General features: G+C 37.2%; 1 protein-coding gene and 1 long non-coding RNA gene across 8 annotated transcripts in view; one reads left to right on the top strand and one right to left on the bottom strand.

Moving 5' to 3' along the window:
- Positions 1-19,070, top strand: part of zbtb16a (zinc finger and BTB domain containing 16a) — a 148,041-nt gene that overhangs the window by 104,248 nt on the left and 24,723 nt on the right.
- On the bottom strand, positions 10,926-13,569 carry LOC141379868 (uncharacterized). The gene is made up of 3 exons (XR_012396785.1): positions 13,535-13,569; positions 13,177-13,289; positions 10,926-12,819 (listed from the first exon to the last, which is right to left on the bottom strand). It is a non-coding gene; the product is annotated as an uncharacterized lncRNA (long non-coding RNA).

Below are 19,070 nucleotides of genomic sequence, written 5' to 3'. Positions count from 1 at the left end.
ACTACATGTCTAGCACATACAGTATATGCCCTATATATATCAAAAACCTGCATTACCACTTATATACCAGAAACAAATATGACCCATATATGTCAGAAACGTATATGTCCACACATGTCACAAACATGTATGTCCCCTACATGTATAGCACATGTCCCATATATGTCAGAAGCATGACGAAATATGCCAGAAACATATCTGCCCCCTATATGTATAGCACATATGTCCCATATATCTCAGAAACATATGTCTACAAACAGCATATCCCAGAATATATCATACTTATATAGAACATAAGAACATACTTACATTCTCACATAGAACTCGATAGAACATACTTAGTTTTAATAACTCATTTCTAATAACTGATTTCTTTTATCTTTGCTAAACAAATCAGTCAGAATTATTAGCCCCCCTTTGATTTTTTTTTTTTTCTTTTTTGAAAGAATTTTCTTTTTTAAGTTATGTTTTACAGAGCTAGGACATTTCCACAGTATGTCTGATAATATTTTTTTTCTTCTGGAGAACGTCTTATTTGTTTTATTTCTGCTAGAATAAAAGCAGTTTTTATTTTTTTAAACCCCATTTTAAGGATAAAATTATTAGCCCCTTTAAGCAGAACAAACGATCATTAAACAATAACTTGCCTAATTATCCTAACCTGCCTAGTTAACCTAATTAACTTAGTTAAGCCTTTAAATGTCACTTTAAGCTGAATAGAAGTGTCTTGAAAAATATCTAGTCAAATATTATTTACCGTCATCATGACAAAGATTAAATAAATCAGTTATTAGAAATGAGTTATTAAAATTATTATGATTAGAAATGTTTTAAAAAAATCTTCTTTTCATTTAACAGAAATTGGGGAAAAATAATAATAATAATAATTCTGACTTCAGCTGTATATGTCCCATAAATTCCAGAAACATATCCACATGAAAATATGAAAACGTCCAAAAACATATATGTCCACTTATATGTCAGAAACATATATATATATATATATATATATATATACATATATATATATATATATATATATACATATATATATATATATACATATATATATATATATATATATATATACATATATATATATATATATATATATACATATATATATATATATATATACATATATATATATATATATATATATATATATATATATACATATATATATATATATACATATATATATATATATATACATATATATATATATACATATATATATATATATATATATATATATATATATATATATATATATATACATATATATATATATATATATATATACATATATATATATATATATATATATACATATATATATATATATATATATATATATATACATATATATATACATATACATATATATATATATATATATACATATACATATACATATACATATACATATACATATACATATACATATATATATATATATATATATATATATATATATATATATATATATATATATATATATATGCCAGAATGTCCACATGTATGTTAGAAATGTATATGTCTTCATATATACCAGAAACATATATGTCCTCTACACAAATAGCACATATATGTCCCAAATATGCCAGAAACATATATGTCCACTTATATGCCAAAACCATATATATCCCAAATAAATAAAAAAGGTCCCACCTTAAACTAATAGCTGCACAATGTTCATAAGAAATGCTCTCAAGGGCATTGTTTTGATCCAAATGTGTTTTTCAGTGCCTTTTTTTGTTTTTGTTTTGTTTTTTGGTTGTTGAGCTTTTAGCTTGTATTGTGGCAGTGTTTGTAGGTAAAGGCTGATGGGGTTGGATCGCTCAGAAACAGCATGGCATCAGAAATGGTGTCCATGTGCCGGTCAGCTGCAGCTGATTAAATGACTATTAGCTGTGCCAGACTCTATCCCCATATCTCATTCTACATCCATTACTGAGCAAGCTGTCCCACTCTCAAGCGGAGGACCCATCTGTCCGAGCCCCGCTGACCGCCTGCACCCAGCCTGGTTACTGTAGGCCTTCATTATCCTCATTGCAGGTTGGCCCATGCACTTGCTATTATTGTAGCAGTCAAGTCACGTCTGAATGATACCAACAAACCTAATTTTACAGTATTTTCAGCAACACCACCAGAATGATAAGAAGCATAAAGCAGATCTTTGTTCCAAAAATGGACTAATTTTATTTCAGCTTAAATCACGTTATTACGATTTCCTTTGCTTTCCATGAACATGATGTCCTCTAGCTGTCTCATACAGTAAAAACATGTGCAGCGCTGGCCTTTCTGTTTTGAGCTGGCAGGGTGAATAACAGGTGACTTTTAAACCGCAAATCATTTGACCCCATGTCAATTTAGCTTTTCAAGCCCCATTCAGAGGGATGTAAGATTTAACCGAAAAGACTGGAAATGATTATCTGAATGTGTTATGTGGGATTTCGCCAGTCCAGCGGAGGCAGCAGCTTAGACCCTGTTTGACGCTTAAATCCTTTCGAGTGGTGTGTGCGTGTATGTGTGTGTCCTTATGCCAGGTCTATTGAACACAAGCTTTTTTTCCCCAATCTCTCCTTCCCCAAAATACAGAGGGCACAAGTGCTTGGACTCTGTATCAGTGACCAAATTAAATCAAGCGCAGACCGGCTTGGCCTCTCTCTTTTTTTTCACAACTAATTTTTTCCCTAGATAGGATCTAAATGAGTTTTCCAGTGGGTGAGATGCTCAGTTGGCTGATAGATACCATGTGCAGACGTGCGGCCAGCACCCAGAAGTAATCATCTGTTGGCAAGAATGTTTAGCCATTAGGCGAAGTATAAATTCCCACAATGAGTTCCACTTTTATCAACTGACTCGATGCGGTGTCGGTGTGAAGGATCCGCTTTGGGCACATAAGCTGGTGGCCTTTTATTTTTTTGCAAAGACCCACCACAGTTGACAGTCTACACCGAAGGTCACCATCCCAGCTTAGTAGTTACAGTGGGGGTAAAGGGGTTTTGTAGCATCTCTGCATGATGGCCGCAGCACGCATTGTTTCTCGATGGAGATTTGACAGCAAATAGTGATGTCTAAATCCGTCTGGCAAGAACCTCGATGAGAGCGAGGCTTTGATGCGATCATTGTGAGGCAAGACAGCCGCACATGTCCAAAGGAAAATAAAAGTTTTGTGGGGAGATTACGGACTCCTGTAGGCCTGGCGATTCACGTGCTGTAAAAGAAGCCAGCAGGAATCTCCCGATCTTGTTCGCCAAACTCGCTCAAGATGGGAAGCCCCTGCCCGCTACAATAAGACTCATCCTGTGTCGAACAAGCATTATCCGCCTCGGTTTTGAATGCTTCGTATCTCTGTGCTAATAACCATAGGCAATTAAATGCCATGGGGGAGGTACAATATAAAAGAGGTGGGAAAAAGGCTCAAGTACAGGAAAATCTTCGGCTATGATAAAAAAAAAACATACTAACACAGACCCTTTGTTGATTGAGTTTCCCACCTTGAAGTATCCCTGTAATGGATTAACCCCTGTCCCACGAGTGGCCTGAATAGATGAGGATTCACTGGAGACGCAACCGAGCTACTTCACAATGGGCCAGTCTTCTTTTGTTCCTTCAGCTTTTCGAGTAAATCCAACCCCCCCAAACCCTGTAATTAGATTTGAGCTGTTTGCAGACATCCCAAAAGTGATCCGTACAAAGCATAAAAAAGTGTACCCTTTAATTTACAGTGCAAATACTTTTCCATTAGCGATGGGGGATTTGGCGGCGTTTGTTCGTCTGAAAAGAGAGAAGGGTTGAAGGGAGGTGGAAGACACTCTTCTGTTACTTAATTGTGAACTCCAAGATTAGTGTGAACACTTCCAACCTTTCACCCCAAACAAAGGAGCGATCAGATCTTGTTGCCTAGTGACACAGTTTTCAGTCTGGCCAAATTAACCAGTGAGCTGGTTCTCGCTACCTGTGCAATTGATGGAGTAGTGAGTGAATGGCTCCATGATGACTTTTACTCCAAGTCTTCATTTCAGGGACAGATCTGCCTTCATATACTCAGTCGGATACTCAGTCATATACTGTTTACTTTTGAATGGCATATAAATGGGTCCTAAAATCAACACTCTCCAAGTGGTGTATACAAGTATATTGTATTAAGAAGTGTATAAATTCTAGGTTTAATTCTAGAGTTGGCTGGTTACCTTTTTATTAGGTCTGGTGTAAGATCTGAAAAGATTGTAAAGTCTGCATTGATATTAAATAGGCAGACCCCTACATTTTTTCACGAATTATTATTATTATTTATTAAATTTAAAATTTATTTATTTATTAATTTATTTATTTTTTGGCCTCAATAAATTTGTGGTGGTAATTCCCAGGCCAGAAAATTTTGCAATATATATATATATATATATATATATATATATATATATATATATATATATATATATATATATATATATATATATATATATCTTGCCATATTAGGTAGCCTACTATGTTAGGGGTGCAATCTGACACAATGACACAAATCATAAAAGTAAAGCTTCTTTAATTTGGTCTCTTGTCAAAACAAGATTTAAAACTGATCTAAAACGTAAGCCAGAGGCAGTTGTATAACTTATTTTTTATCCACAATCTTGATTTCTCTCTCAGATTCCCCTCCCTGGGGCATCTGACATCATGTACCTCACTCAGGACATGCGTTAGGCTTCCCCTACCGAAATACACCTAAAACACGGATTGCCGTAAAACTCGTCAATGTCAGGGAAGTCTTTTCTCTCATTAACTGCACCAAAAGAGTTTAACGAAATCATTTATTGATTGTACGCACACCATAACACTAAGCCATACATGTAACGCACAAGCAAATAATGTCCTTCAATTTAGCCTTCATCCTTGAGCCAATCTCCATCATTGCAAGCTCCTTGCTTTTCTGTTTGTTCCGTTGCACCATTTGTTAGATGTTTGCTCTCTATTTTATCTGCAGTCTGAAGCATGTCAAACACGCAACCATGATTGTGAGGGCGCAGGTGAGATGTATTTTTCGAGAGACATTCAAATGCATCATGTGTGCTGTATATGCAATGTCTAAGTCATGCAAAACTATTGAAATAAATATAATTTGATGGATTTGGATTTTTTTTTTAGATTTTTTTTTTTTTTTGCGATTACTTTGCATTCAAATTATGAATTTTACAGGATCGCAGAAATTTACAACTTTTTATTGATTTTTGCATTGGATTTAGGGATCGCAAAATTTTGAAAAACTAGAAGGTCTAAATAAGTAATCATTGCACATCACACATTTTTTCACACAATAGCTTATGGTAATATATATTTTTTCATAGTTTAATAGCAGCTTGGTTTGCTGTAAATGATCCACAAACTCAGTCTTTAAGTACTGAGAGTCACATCTAACATTTTATTCCCTTTAAAAACCTCTTGACATTTTCCACCAAAACAAAAGCTTTATAGCCATAAAATATATTTTTATTTATTCAGTAAATTAGTACTAGTAGCAGCAGCAGTAGTAATTATTGCATTTATTAATGTATTTGAATTAATTTTATTTGTTAAATGTTGTTTGATTGGTGTAAAATAATATGAATAAATTACCACTGGTAAACTCCTCTCCATTGTGCCCAACAAACTATGGAAACTCACATACATGATTAATGTTCCACACCTAGGTTTAATAAAGCTTTAGGGTTTAATTGTAATAGTGTTGTTTGCCTCAACACTAACATGTTAGTTCTTCACCTTCAATTTCCCACATTCTTCTATATCCATCCTTCTTTACTGCCTGTTTTCCAAACGGAGCTGAGTTGTGAGCTCAGGTGGGAGCCATTATGCCACGGAGGCTTGCCCTTATCAGTTAATAGCAGGTTTCCAGAGACTAGGATTGTTTTGATAGATGACACCTGGTCACTCGCTCACAAGTCACACAAAGCAGAAGAAATGAAATGCTAGGCTAGATAAGATATCACTGAAAATACTCAACCATTGATTGCTCAGTCATAAAAGGTGGGTGTGCGGTGGTCCAAGTTAATCTTTCCTCCTGTTTTGAGGACATGAGACCCAGAGCGGCATCGGGTTCAGATGCTGTCTTGAGCGCCTCAGTTTGGTGCATGTGTCAAAAATGAATGCAGTTGTGCTTTTTTTTTTAACCTCTGTAGAGGAAAGAATGCTCTTCATTTATGTTTTAGGTGTCCTGCTGATATAATAAGATGTTTGGATGTTTCTGTTTACTTGGGTTTTTTTCACCACTCTCACACATACACAAAGAGAAGAAAAAGGAATGCTGTTAGAGTCTTTCATCCCCCATCGCTCTGTAGGAGTTGGGTGTCTGTTTACAGTCCGGCTCAGAGGGCTGGCTGTGCGGCCCGGTGCTGACCACAGTCCCAGAATGTGATTGATTATGTGGGGTTTATGCCATTGAGCACCTTTCAACGGCTTCAGGGGTCAGGGGGTCATCTCATCTGCAAATCTGCTTCCTTTTGTACAGTCGGACACACAAAACCTTTCTCTTCTCCTTTACCCTGGGAAAATGGGGGAAGGGGATGTCAATTAAACAACTCCCTTGGTTTTTTTTTAAAGAATGGCAAAAATTCACACAGCAGTTTTCTTTGAAGCAAAAGTTTTGCTAAATACATTTAAATAAACACCTTGAGATAAGTGTTCTTGCTTTCTGTGAGCTGGCAAGCAACAGGAAGCTAGATTAGAAAATTATGCTCTAATATGTAAATGATCTAACTGTGCAATTACATTTTTTGATGTATTTTCTTAACTAATTCCTTGTCAGCGGCAGATTTCCCACGGTTTAAGGAGACCTTTTATCAAAATTTTGCAATCAGTCTCTATTATCCCAAATCTAGGTTGCATTGCACTCATCTATAGGAGAAGTGAGAAGAGTTTAAGATTACAGTGCAATTCAGAAAATGTGCCAGTTCTTGGCCTTTAGGCTCAGGTCTTTGTTGGTCATACGCCCTGGATTACACTTTAACCCCAGGGAGGGTTTCTAGGCGAGGTGAAAGGCCAGCGCCCTTGTTTGGAGGGAAAAAAAAAGAAAGTCCTCGCGCTCTCTCTCCTCTGGAATGCAGTTTCCTCTCACCCAATAAGCTCGGTTAGGGATTTCACCACTGATAAACATTCACCTGAGACCTTCAGGAGTTGCACCCTGGGCGCAAGGTCTTGTTTGCGATGTCTCTCTGTCGTAACAAACAGATTGCGGCACACATTCCTCATACAGATGTCGTATCTGGCAGTGGCGCTCATTCTGAGATGTTTAGGTGTATGTGTGTGTGTTTGTGTGTGCCATTATGTCTCCCAGAGAGCACCAGGGACTCAGACGAACCCTTCAGAAGAATGTGCGGCGTACAGGCCAGTCTAGTTTTAGATACAAGAGTCTTATCCTGTGTTTGCTGTAATTTGCAGGGCTCAAGGTCTATGAGATATACGGCCCTGAGAGAGGCCAGAGACTCCCAAAGCACGCGTCTGATTTGTGGCAGGCACTAGGGTACAAACACTAAGGGGGAAAAAATTTCTGCAGTCTAGCTGATGTGTTTGTATTTAATCTACTCTGTGGTCTTGGTTTATATAAAGCGCACTCTTTTCAGTTTAAACCAGTAATCGTGTAATATTATGGCAGGTTTTAACAAATGTAAAGGGTCAGTTCATTTTACAAGCAGGTTTCAGGTGTAGAATAGCACACGCTCTTATGTTATCCATACGCTGAGAGGTCATCTGAGGTCTGTCTGTGTCTTAACTCGAAGCTTGTGTGGCCTGTTCATATGAGGGCAGGGTGAGTGCCCCCTGCTGGATGTCACACTGGTAGTGCACTTGACTCAAGGATCTCTTAACCTTTTTTTTCTCCAATTCCATTCACAGGGTTTTAAGTTTGGTATATTTAATGATGTCTTTATTTATATTCTAAGACCGGCATGAAGTCTGTCTTTCAAGTGCTGCATGTATGTATAAGTGCACTCAGACTACAATGAAAAGTAATCTCTAAAACTTCTTCCATGTCAGTCTCCTACATTCTGTGTATTGGTAAGAAACGCATCCGTTGATATTTTTACCACATGGCTCTAAACAAAGCAAACATAATTGAAACCAAGTCGCCAGCCTTGAAATATGACAGATAAAGGTGCGCACTAGATGTGTTGTGAGAAGCCATCGATTTGATTTGATTTTGTCACTCTCGCTGTTTCTCTATATCTCTCCCTCTCTCTTCCCGCTTGCTGATTCATTCTCAGGTCGACACATGGATGCAGCGCATTGTGAATTCACAGAATGACATTTGTGACCGTGGGCTCTTTGAAAATATCGCCGTTCTTGTACCTGGCGGTCCGTTAATATGATTCTAAAGCATATCCTTCGCATATAGGAAGGTGAATATATATGGTTAGAGTTGTTTATGATTGAAATGGAGAGACTGTATATCTTGTTTAGAAGCAAGTGAAATGCCAGAATTCTTGTTTTTTTTTTTTGTTTTTTTTTGCTGCAGCGGAAGGATGCTGGTTTGCTTGTATGTGGTTGGAATAATAAGATATCACCTTAAGATCTTATTTGACGGCACTCTGCACTTCTGTCCCATGACAAATGCTTTGATGATAATCAGGCGGCAGGACTGGAGGTCAGCCAGGATCTCATTGGGAGTGACCTGCGCTTGGCGAATCTATCTGTCAGAGTAGTTCTTCACATCTGCAAAAGATGTTGTTTGTGTGTGTTTTGCCAATGTGTTTGGGCATGCGGAGCCTTCTTTCTTTTTAAAAGCTCATTACTGGAGAGATAGTGAATTAACAGGTGTTAACACACAGGATAAATGACAGGCTGATGAAAGCATCTCCTCCAGTATCAAATGTAAATTAATTAGATTCCATCGAAATTAAACACGCCACAAAATCATCATGGGGGCCTTTTTGAACATTTGGTGGGCATCAGTTTTACGAACTGATAATGTTTCCTTTTTGCTGTTTGAAGCGCTAAATTCCTGATTCTTTTCCCACGGACCCTTTAAGCATCTCCAGTTGTCTAATGCATCCTTTAATGTGTTTTCACAATGAAAACATCTTTGCGTTCATTGCCTTTTATTCTAACCATCCGTTTTCGCCAAGGATTTTTACCTGAGAGCGTATAGCGCAAGTCTGCCGTGCTCGGCGGCTGCAAAGCCAAATCAATTGGCTTTCTAATGGAATTAAAAAGGGGGTTGAAGTGATCGAGGCAGACCTCTATATTAGTGGCTTCAAAAGCGTTTCCCCCCCAGGCCCCTCTTTTTTTTTTCTTTCTTCCCCAAGCACTGATGCTGCTTGATCGACGCTCTGCTGATCTATAAATAAAGTCTTTTCTTTCTTCACAAAGACTTTGCGGTTTACTGTTTGTCCTCAAGGTCAGGGTCAGGCTGTTCTGAAAAGACATGTTCCAGCGATCATTAGCAAAATAACATGGTCCTAATTGAGACGGGCAGCTTCTGTCAGCTCTTCTAGAAAATTTCTCTTTTTCCTGCACCGATTTCCCTTGCTGTCTCTTTTTGTCCTCATTCTCATTTACAGTGACTTGCTAAAAGAACAACAAATGCATGTTGGGAATAAAGACTTCGGCACCTGATTCTATTAAACTGTCAGTGTGCATGTTTGTGAATGGATAAAAAGTGGTGTGTTACAGTAGTCCTCACTAAAGTGCTCAGCGAGCGCCACATGACCTCGAAGAGCTTGTTTTCCCAAGCCGTCTCGAGTCGTTTAGTCACAACAACGTTTTACATTTCATTCCGTTGTTTTGTTTACGGTGCCGAGAGTTTGAGAAGACACTGTTGCACTATAACGCCACTGGCCTCCAATTTATGGAGCATGTTGATTGCCTTCCATTTTCTCATTTGAGTCTCCCTATGACAGAGAGAGCCTTCACGGTCGCTCGACTAAGCATTCATTCTTAATGCTGAATTTAAAGCACGCATCCCTGTAAAAGAGCCCAACAAAGCGAACTTGTGCGCGCCATCGGGAAGGTGATTTTGCTGGGCAACAGGCTCGTTCATCGCCCCTCATTTCCTCTAAGACCGACACAAAAGCCTACATTAAGCTGGAAAGAGGCATGCCAGTCCTATTATTCTTAATACCTTTATCTATATATGTTATTTGGCCATGCTTCTCCAAATGCATTTAAATATGATTAACACTGGCGCTTCATTTTTTCCCCCTTCTTTTTATTCACAAGCGGATCATGCCCCCCCTCTAATGTTTTTGTAGCCGCACAGCTTTAGAGCTCCATTCTCATTCCTGTCGTCTCAGAAAACAAAACAAACTCCTGTTCCTGTCAGTTGGGTCGGAGATACGGGCAACAGTGAAGGGTGGTGGGGGTGCAGCAGCTCAATGCCTTTTGTCCAGTGGGAAAAACCGTGTCAGCGGCCAGTGAGAAAAGGGGCTCCGGTCATTTGGCCACAGTAAAAGACTAAAAGTGTAAAGATTAGGGACGTAAGGGGTCGAGGTAAAAGCCTATGACTAATGTGGCTGGTCATTCACAGCTCTTGCCACATTGTTTGTCCACTGTCCAGATGGTCACTGGGAATAAATCACAGCCAGAGAAGGAGCTCCGTGGATCGCTAGGCTTGACTTCCTGTCAGATTATCGTGTTGTGAGGAAAGTCACTTGCTGAAGTTTGTATAGTAGATTGCTACAAAAGTTTTGGATGTAGCTATTATTGAGTGTACAGTATTGCACAAAAATGTGCAAAACTTTTATCCAACCCAACCAACTCTAGTTCAGTATGTGATTCTCCCTTAAACTGTCAACAGCTATTTCTCCAGTCATTGTCACTTGATCCTATACATGCTAAAAAATTAATTTTCAACATCCTCAACATTCAACTTTTTGTTGTTGAGTGTTGAAACTTTGGTATATTTAGTGACGAATAAAAGGTTTAAAAGAACAGAATCTATTAGTAATTTAGTCTTTCTTAATGTAAATATCTATAACTTTTACTATGAACTGATCAAATCAATGGGCGTTTGCTGTATTAGAGTAAAAAGCAACCTTTCTGACCTTTTGGTTTTTAAACAATACTGTATATACAGACAATATATGGTTTATATATGTCCAGTGGTGGAAATAGTACTGAAAAATCATACTTGAGTAAAATTATCATTACTTGCCTAAAAATGTAGTGCAACTAAAAGTATCTGTTGTAAATATTACTCAAAGTATGAGTAAAAAGTAGCTCTTTTAAAAGTCAAGAGTAGTGAGTAATGAGTATCACATTGTGTAAAGCTGATGCATTTGCATGTCATTTGTGTATGTGTGTAAACGTAACATTCTGCAGTGCATTTGATTATTGCCCAGCAGGCACACAACATCATAAGAAAATAATATTAGGTTGTGATGTCAGGTGACTAAAATTCAATGTCTAGCCAGCATCCAAGGACAACATTAATTTGATGTCTAATAACAGCATGAAATGACATCGATATTTGGTTGATTTTAGGTTGTGTTGGAAAGTCAGCAAAATCCAACGTCGAGCCAACAACTTAAACCAACATCATATTTATGTCAAATGCTGACATTTATTTGTCAGGAATGGCAATCAAAATCCAACGTTTGATAGACGTCATAGTGGTAGCGTCCACACAACATCAAGCTTTAAAATAATTAGACGTTGATATTGGGTCTTTTTTAGGTTGGACATCGACATCGGCCTGATGAGTTCTGACGTCAACCTGATTTTCATTTCCAAACAAAATGCAACGTCCCCACAACATTGGGACGACTTTAAAGTACAGCGTTAATCTGATGTCATGTTGACGTCTTGTGCCTGCTGGGTGTTTAAGGCCATTTTAATGTAAATACAGTAAACATGCGCCTTTCTCTAAACCAGGGGTCACCAAACTTGTTCCTGCAGGGCTGGTGTCCTGCAGATTTTAACTCCAACCCTAATCAAACACACCTGAACAAGCTAATCAAGCTCTTACTAGGTATACTTGAAACATCCAGGCAGGTGTGTTGAGGCCAGTTGGATCTAAACCTGCAGGGACACCGGCCCTCCAGGACCGAGATTGGTGACCCCTGTTCTGAACAGTCTCTGGGTCATTGCATGTGACTATTTTGGACATCTTCTTGGACACTTAATGCTTCCAAACAGTTTGCTGCAATAAATCGCCCATGTCTTGAGGTTGTTCAGTAGGATGCAATTTACCTTCTGTATGCGATTTGATCAGACAGGAATCACAGGATTGATTTTTCTAATCCCCAAAAGACAAGAAAAAATAAAGTAGTGACTGCAGGTTGAAGGAAAGTAGTGGAGTATAAGTACCGATACAACACTAAAAATGTACTCAAGGAAAAGTAAAAGTGCACATTTTTAAAACTACTTAGTAAATTACAATTCCTGTGAAGAACTTCTCTATTACAGTAATTTGAGTATTTGTAATTTGTTACTTTACACCACTGTATATGTCACATAACCAGTTTAAAACAAAAAGGATAATATCAAAGGCCATGAAGAGCATAACTTCTTCAGTCAACTGTGTCCAGACTCTTCACTTTGTACAATAAACTCAACATGTGATCTGCTAAAGGTGTGCAGAAAGTGTCGAATCTCTCTTTATTGTTGTCATCTCTTTGATCATTGGAGGGTGTGAGATGTCGGGAGGCAGGAAGATTTGTAGACAGGATGACGGAGGCTGGTGCTGCCGAGCTGCAGGACGGACAGTACACAGCACCCTGGTCGATCTCAAGGAAAAATAGCGCTGGACTGCGTTGATCCTCTCGCTCACGGACAGACTCCCGGCAGCTGGCCGATACTTGCTGTAAATCCATCACCTGCGGCTTACTGCAAAAACCAGGGCTCGTTTAAGAAAAAGTAGCAGTTATGAAGAAGAATTATAAAGATTTGACGGATCAAAGTGCAAATTTTATCGATCACCCAAAAGCTTGTTCAGCCATTACTGACTGTTCTGTATTCTATTCATACAGGCAGATTCAAATAAGCTTGTATATCTGATATGTTGAACAGATTAGTAATTCGTCTTAGCATTGACATTGATTAAATAAATCGTGTTAAACCGTCTTAAAAGATTAGCAGGCATTCCATTATGAGCAAAAATAGATAGGGATCAAAGGAAATCGACAACAGTAAACAAACATTTTTTTTTTAAGGAAAGGGGAACAAACAGGACTCTCAAATTACCTTCCCAGTGCATATCTTCTTTATAGTGGCAGTTTGTCATTTGGTGGAACAGTATAATTTATTTTCATCCTCCTGATGTGTTTCCCAGTAATGGCTTTGCATAGAGACCGTTTCTGCATACGCCCAGAGGGGAAAAGCTCACAAACACATTCATGCTCACAAAAATACTCTCTCTCTCTTTTACTCACTCACACCAAATAACACCACACAGCCTGATTCTCAAATGTGGAACATGTAAACATCAAGCCTTATTCAGTGCATTCATCATTTGCATGCATCTAATATCTAGAGTACAAATTAGTTGCCAGGCACTGAGAACATCATTAAAATGCAATAGTTTTGTGCTAGATATATTTACCCCTGCATCCTGTGCTGTTTATATGTGTAATGATTATTCAAATTGAGTCATATGAGCAGTTCTGGGGTTCTGACTGGTTAGAAGCACAGAGTGACCCCTATTGGTTAAAGTGTGTCATTGCGATCCTGTGCGCAGCTCACGTGTGGCGTATGAGGGACACTGAACTGACACCCTTGGCAACCGTTCGCCCGGTTGCCACGGCCAAGCAAGCAAGCAAGCAATTCGGAAGCCAGCTGTACTGCAGGAGCTGTTCCTTCTCATTTGCAGTTCATTTATCTCCCATCTCCGCAAGCCTCGCCAGCACACACACACACACACACACACAAGCTCCCACTGGTAACCTCATCTCCATTGTGCCCAATCAACTGTGGAAAGTAAATGGCATCTCTCTTCCCCTTTTATTCATTCAAAATAACTCACACATGCACACGGCATCGCTACAGCCGTCCTTCATACAAAACCACAGATGCAGAGGCACCAGCTCGTATATATACACACACACACACAATAGAAATTGCTTCTAAAGCTTGTGTCAATAAAAAGTATTGTCAAATGTAGCCTTCAGTGAGTAAATTACATGCATTACTAAAGCTGTGTACGACAGTCGCTTCGCTTACACATCGATGCGGTGACTGTTATGTATCGATTGTTATATTTAAATTCAGCAGCTGTGTTTGATGCACCACGTGTAAGGGAAACGCTTGTGTGTCTGCTTGTCAGAGGCAGAATCAGTTGCTGAAGCATTTAGGAATTAAACGTAAAAGCCCCCAAGCCAGAAGCTTTGATCAGACCACCAGCGTCAATGTTGTTTCTTTGTTTTGTTTCTGCTTATTTCAAGTTTTTGTTGTTTATAGTGAAATAATTTATTATTATGTTTATTATTATGATTATTAGTAGTAGTATTTTATATGTTGTCATTATTATGATTATTATTATGGTTATTTTTCTTATTATTATTATTGCTGTGTGTGTGTGTGTATGTATGTATGTGTATATATATGTGTATATATATATATATATATATATATATATATATATATATATATATATATATATATATATAAACCCTAGAGATGGTTGTGCGTGAAAATCAGATCAGCAGTTTCTTAAATACTTAGATTAGCCTGTCTGGCACTAACAATCATGACACTTTCAAAGTCACTTAAATCCCCTTTCTTCCCTATTCTGATGTTCAGTTTGAATTGCAGCAGAACGTCTTGACCATGTCTACATGCCTAAATGCATAGAGTTGCTGCCATGTGATTGGCTCATTAGAAAATTAGCATTAACAAGCAGTGGGAGAGGTGTACCTAATAAAGTGACCGGAGCGCGTGTGTGTGTAAATACATGTGTGTGTGTGTATGTATGTATGTATGTATGTGTATATATATATATATATATAGTATAGTATTTTGTAGCATTCATTAACAGAGTTGTGTATATATATATATATATATATATATATATATATATATATATATATATATATATATATATATATATATATATATATATATATATATATATATAAAACTATATATATATATATATATATATATATATATATATATATATATATATATATATATATATATATATTGTTTTTAATTCTTTAATGGACAGTTAAATTCTTTAATTTATAGTAAACATGTTTTTGAACCACATAGTAAAGTGTATAATGTTTACAACTCTGTTAATGAATGCTACAAAATACTGTAGCATAGCAAACTGATAAACTGTACTAAATGCTGTACCATTAGTGTAAACTGTGGTGCATTGTGAATGTAAAAAACTGAAGCCTATTGAATAATATTTATTACTACAGTTGTGTTCTACCACAGCAACAGTAGAGCTACTATGACAGTTTAATTCAAGTAATTATCTTTACTATGCTTTCAAACACTATAGTAGTATTTTTTCATGAAATGTAATAGCTTATACAGTATCTACCACCTCAATGACAGACAAATATATTTTTGTTTAGTTGAAAACTCGGCCATCTTTAGGATATAAGGATCATGCCCAACATATATGGTTATTTTATATTTAGATCTCCTTTAAAATATGGTATAAATCACTAAAAAACAGGCTTTTCTCTACATCTCCCATTCAGTTTTTTACTTCCCTTTTTTCATCTAAATTCTGAGTGTCACCAGAACCCTTTGATTTGAAAACAACCTATAGACGAAAACACCATTTACATTGTATAATTTTATTTATTTTATTTTATTTTATTGAGTAAAACTCAAGCATTATCCAGAAATCACACTTAATATTTACATGGTCATAAGAAACATGTGTGAGCAGCAAAATTACATAAATACAATCATTTCCACACAAAATCAAATCTTTACCAATCCATAATATGGTAGGAAATCTGAATTTTCAGTCCGATAGCAGTGGGTGTTGATTTATCTGTCTGGACGAATGGTCAAATGAGTGAGTGGCTTCAGACGTGATGTGTGCATGAATGTGTAAATACAGTAATGTGCATCCTGTCAGATGCACTGATGAGTTGAGCACCCCAGCGAGATGTCACAACGGACATCAGCCGAGGCTTGATTTCCAGTTTTCAGTCCTGTTTGACAGCTACTCTCTTCTGTCGGCTTCCTGCTGACGCTTAAGTCATTACTATGGCAACCCATGTGGATATAGCAGATATTGACTACACTGTCTGAACAAACACCTCTGATTTCATCACTTGCACTATGACAGCGGACACTAAAGGAAATAAAAAAACAGATCCATGCGAGACTTCAACAAATCCAGATTTTTTTTTTATCTTTCTGCATGCGTGTCGTCAGCTCCGGAGAGCAGATGAGCTTTAGTTATTATGGGACTCATCAGCACTGTAAACTTGAGAGAGCTCCAGACATCCTCCAGACACTCTCGCCTCCTTGGTATGAATCGTCCGTATCTCATTCCCTGCACTAATTCCAATTTAATTGCCAGTGGCCTGAAGCCTCCTCAATAGGAGTAACAAATGGTTTGATTTTGTAGACTTCATCAGACTGCATTTTAAATGCGACACTCACCCCACGCGAATGCCAATGAAGCAAAGGAGAGGCTGCCTGTTTACTAATTATCCTTTTTCTTACTGGGAGCCGCACTGCAAGGGTTGTCTGATTAAATCGGATTTGTGGGATGGGGGGAAAAGCAAGCACGGTCCTCTGCTTTGTAAACGATCCTCATCCAAGGCGAGGGCCAGCAGTGCACTGTAAATTCTGCTCTCTTAAAGGGACACCGCGTCTTTTGTAGACCTAACGCAGGGGTGGGTCCACTCGTAAATTCCTCCCCCTACTTACCCCCCCGGCGGTACAGTGTTTATGATCTTTTATCACTTCATCCATCAGGACAGCAGGAGGATTCAAATAGTGGCTTTGCGAACATTGACTGTGATGTATTGGCTGTACAGGTTGCAAGTCTCGCTTTTAATATCACTTATGGTGGCGCTCGGGCACAGTGCATGTGAGTATCAGCAGTATTTGGCACATTAATTTTACTTCATTGTTAAATGGGATGTAAGAAAATAGAATAAAGCCCACTTCTGACCGCGACTATGTGCTATTTGTTAGGGCTGCACCAATATGAAAATTGTGTCCAATGACACTTTATAACCAAATATTATATTATATTATATTATATTATATTATATTATATTATATTATATTATATTATATTATATTATATTATATTATATTATATTATATTATATTATATTACCAAAACTGTATTTCAGCTTTTATAGCAATTAAAAATGATGATGTCATAACTCTTTCTGGCTAATAATGTGAAAGGTGTATTGTTATTATAAAAGATTAAATTAAAGGTTTGATCTAACTTCTTTTTTTATGAACACAGGCTTTTGATGCAGGTGTGATATGAAATTATAGTCGCTATAATATTAGAGCTGTGTTTTAATGCATATTTCAGGGCCGATAGGTCTGTTGCAATATACTGGTATAGACAGCAAGTAGGGTTGCACAATATTTGAAAAATCTGATATTTTTTTTCTGCGATTAAATATTGCGATATGAATACAGTTTAGAAAATGAATAGCTCTATTTGACGGTTTTCTAGGGAGTCTAACAGTATTCAGGTACAGAAATTTAATAATCACAGTGCAAAAAAAAATGCTTATTTGGTTTTATCTCGTTTCAAGCCAAAATATATATAAAAAAGAAAAAGTTATACCAAGTAAAAATATTGTTTAGTTTTCACCGTCAAAAGAAATGTCAAAATTAAGAATTAAGAGTTTTTTTTTTTTTTTTTTTGCATGTTTTAGGGAAACTATCTGCCAGCGGGGTAAGTGAAATAATCTTGTTTTCGCTTTGAAATGTAGATACTGTAGTTGGACTAGAAACAAGACAAAAAATCTAAGTAAGAAATGTTTTTTTTTTTTTTTTTTTTTTTTTTTTTTTTTTTTTTTGCATAACTTGTGTAAATTCCAAATAAATACAGTGATTAAATACAATTCTGTAGCTCCTTGTCGACTATAATTCAGACTGGAGATTGCATATGTTTGCTCTATGACTATTGCGGATGCACACATTGCAATATTGATGACGAAACAATGTTTTGTGCATCCCTAACTGCAAGCATGGTAAATTAAAAACTGTAATATATAGATTATATAAATTCTCCACATACAGTTAAATAATGTGACGAATAATCCCATACCAATAACTACTTGTATTACTCTCCAGCATATTTCCGTAGTTACTTATTCATTGTATTAGTGGGCATATTGTACCTTAACATTGGTTGCTGCTTCCTGACATAAAACAAAAAAGGTGTAGCAGTAAAAGACACCATGCATAACTTCTGTTGTGCTCAGTTATGTCAAAAGTGTGAGACGCTACCCACAAACAAAAATTGTTAAGAGCCATGTTTGGTTTCTGTTAGGATGGTTTTGAGTCCGTGGCCCAAAAATAACCAACAACTAAATGTTCATAGTTATCAAAGTATTGTTATTTTTGACATTTTCTTTATTAAAACATGATTCAAAATGATTGATGATTGCAGATGCCGTTGAGGGAGCTTAACTCAAACCTGTAACTTTCATATCATCATCAAATGTCAATCGGCACAGCAGAACCGCGCTCAGGTTTATAGAGTCTTCTTTGCAGTCACGTCGAGCTAGTGTTGAAAGCTTACTTAATTATGAAGAATCTGCCTCCAACACCTGTCAAAGTCAATAGGGCCAATTTCTTCCATGTGGGTTTGTGAGTGATGAAGACATTTTCTCTGTCTAAATGGACACTGGAGAAACCATATGGTTCCATGACATTATCTTGAGGTAATTAATATGGCTTCTACAATGACATCTGGTGGCATTAATCTATCTGAGAACGCGGCATCTCACCGCGGCCGCCCGACACGAAAGTGAATTATCTGTAACTATTATTGGTGCAAAATCTGGAAAGGTACCAAACCCCGAATGAGGAATAATCTTTGCGAGGGTTTAACGCAGTTTGCACCCTCCTCGTTCGTTCCATGCGAGAGGCGTCAGTTGAAGGCTTTTAAATGCAGCCTT

Source organism: Danio rerio, chromosome 21 (genome assembly GCF_049306965.1).
Source record: "Danio rerio strain Tuebingen ecotype United States chromosome 21, GRCz12tu, whole genome shotgun sequence".
Lineage (NCBI taxonomy): Eukaryota > Metazoa > Chordata > Actinopteri > Cypriniformes > Danionidae > Danio > Danio rerio.
The sequence above is the reverse complement of the archived record's forward strand: the minus strand, read 5'-3'. Positions and strand labels throughout refer to the sequence as shown.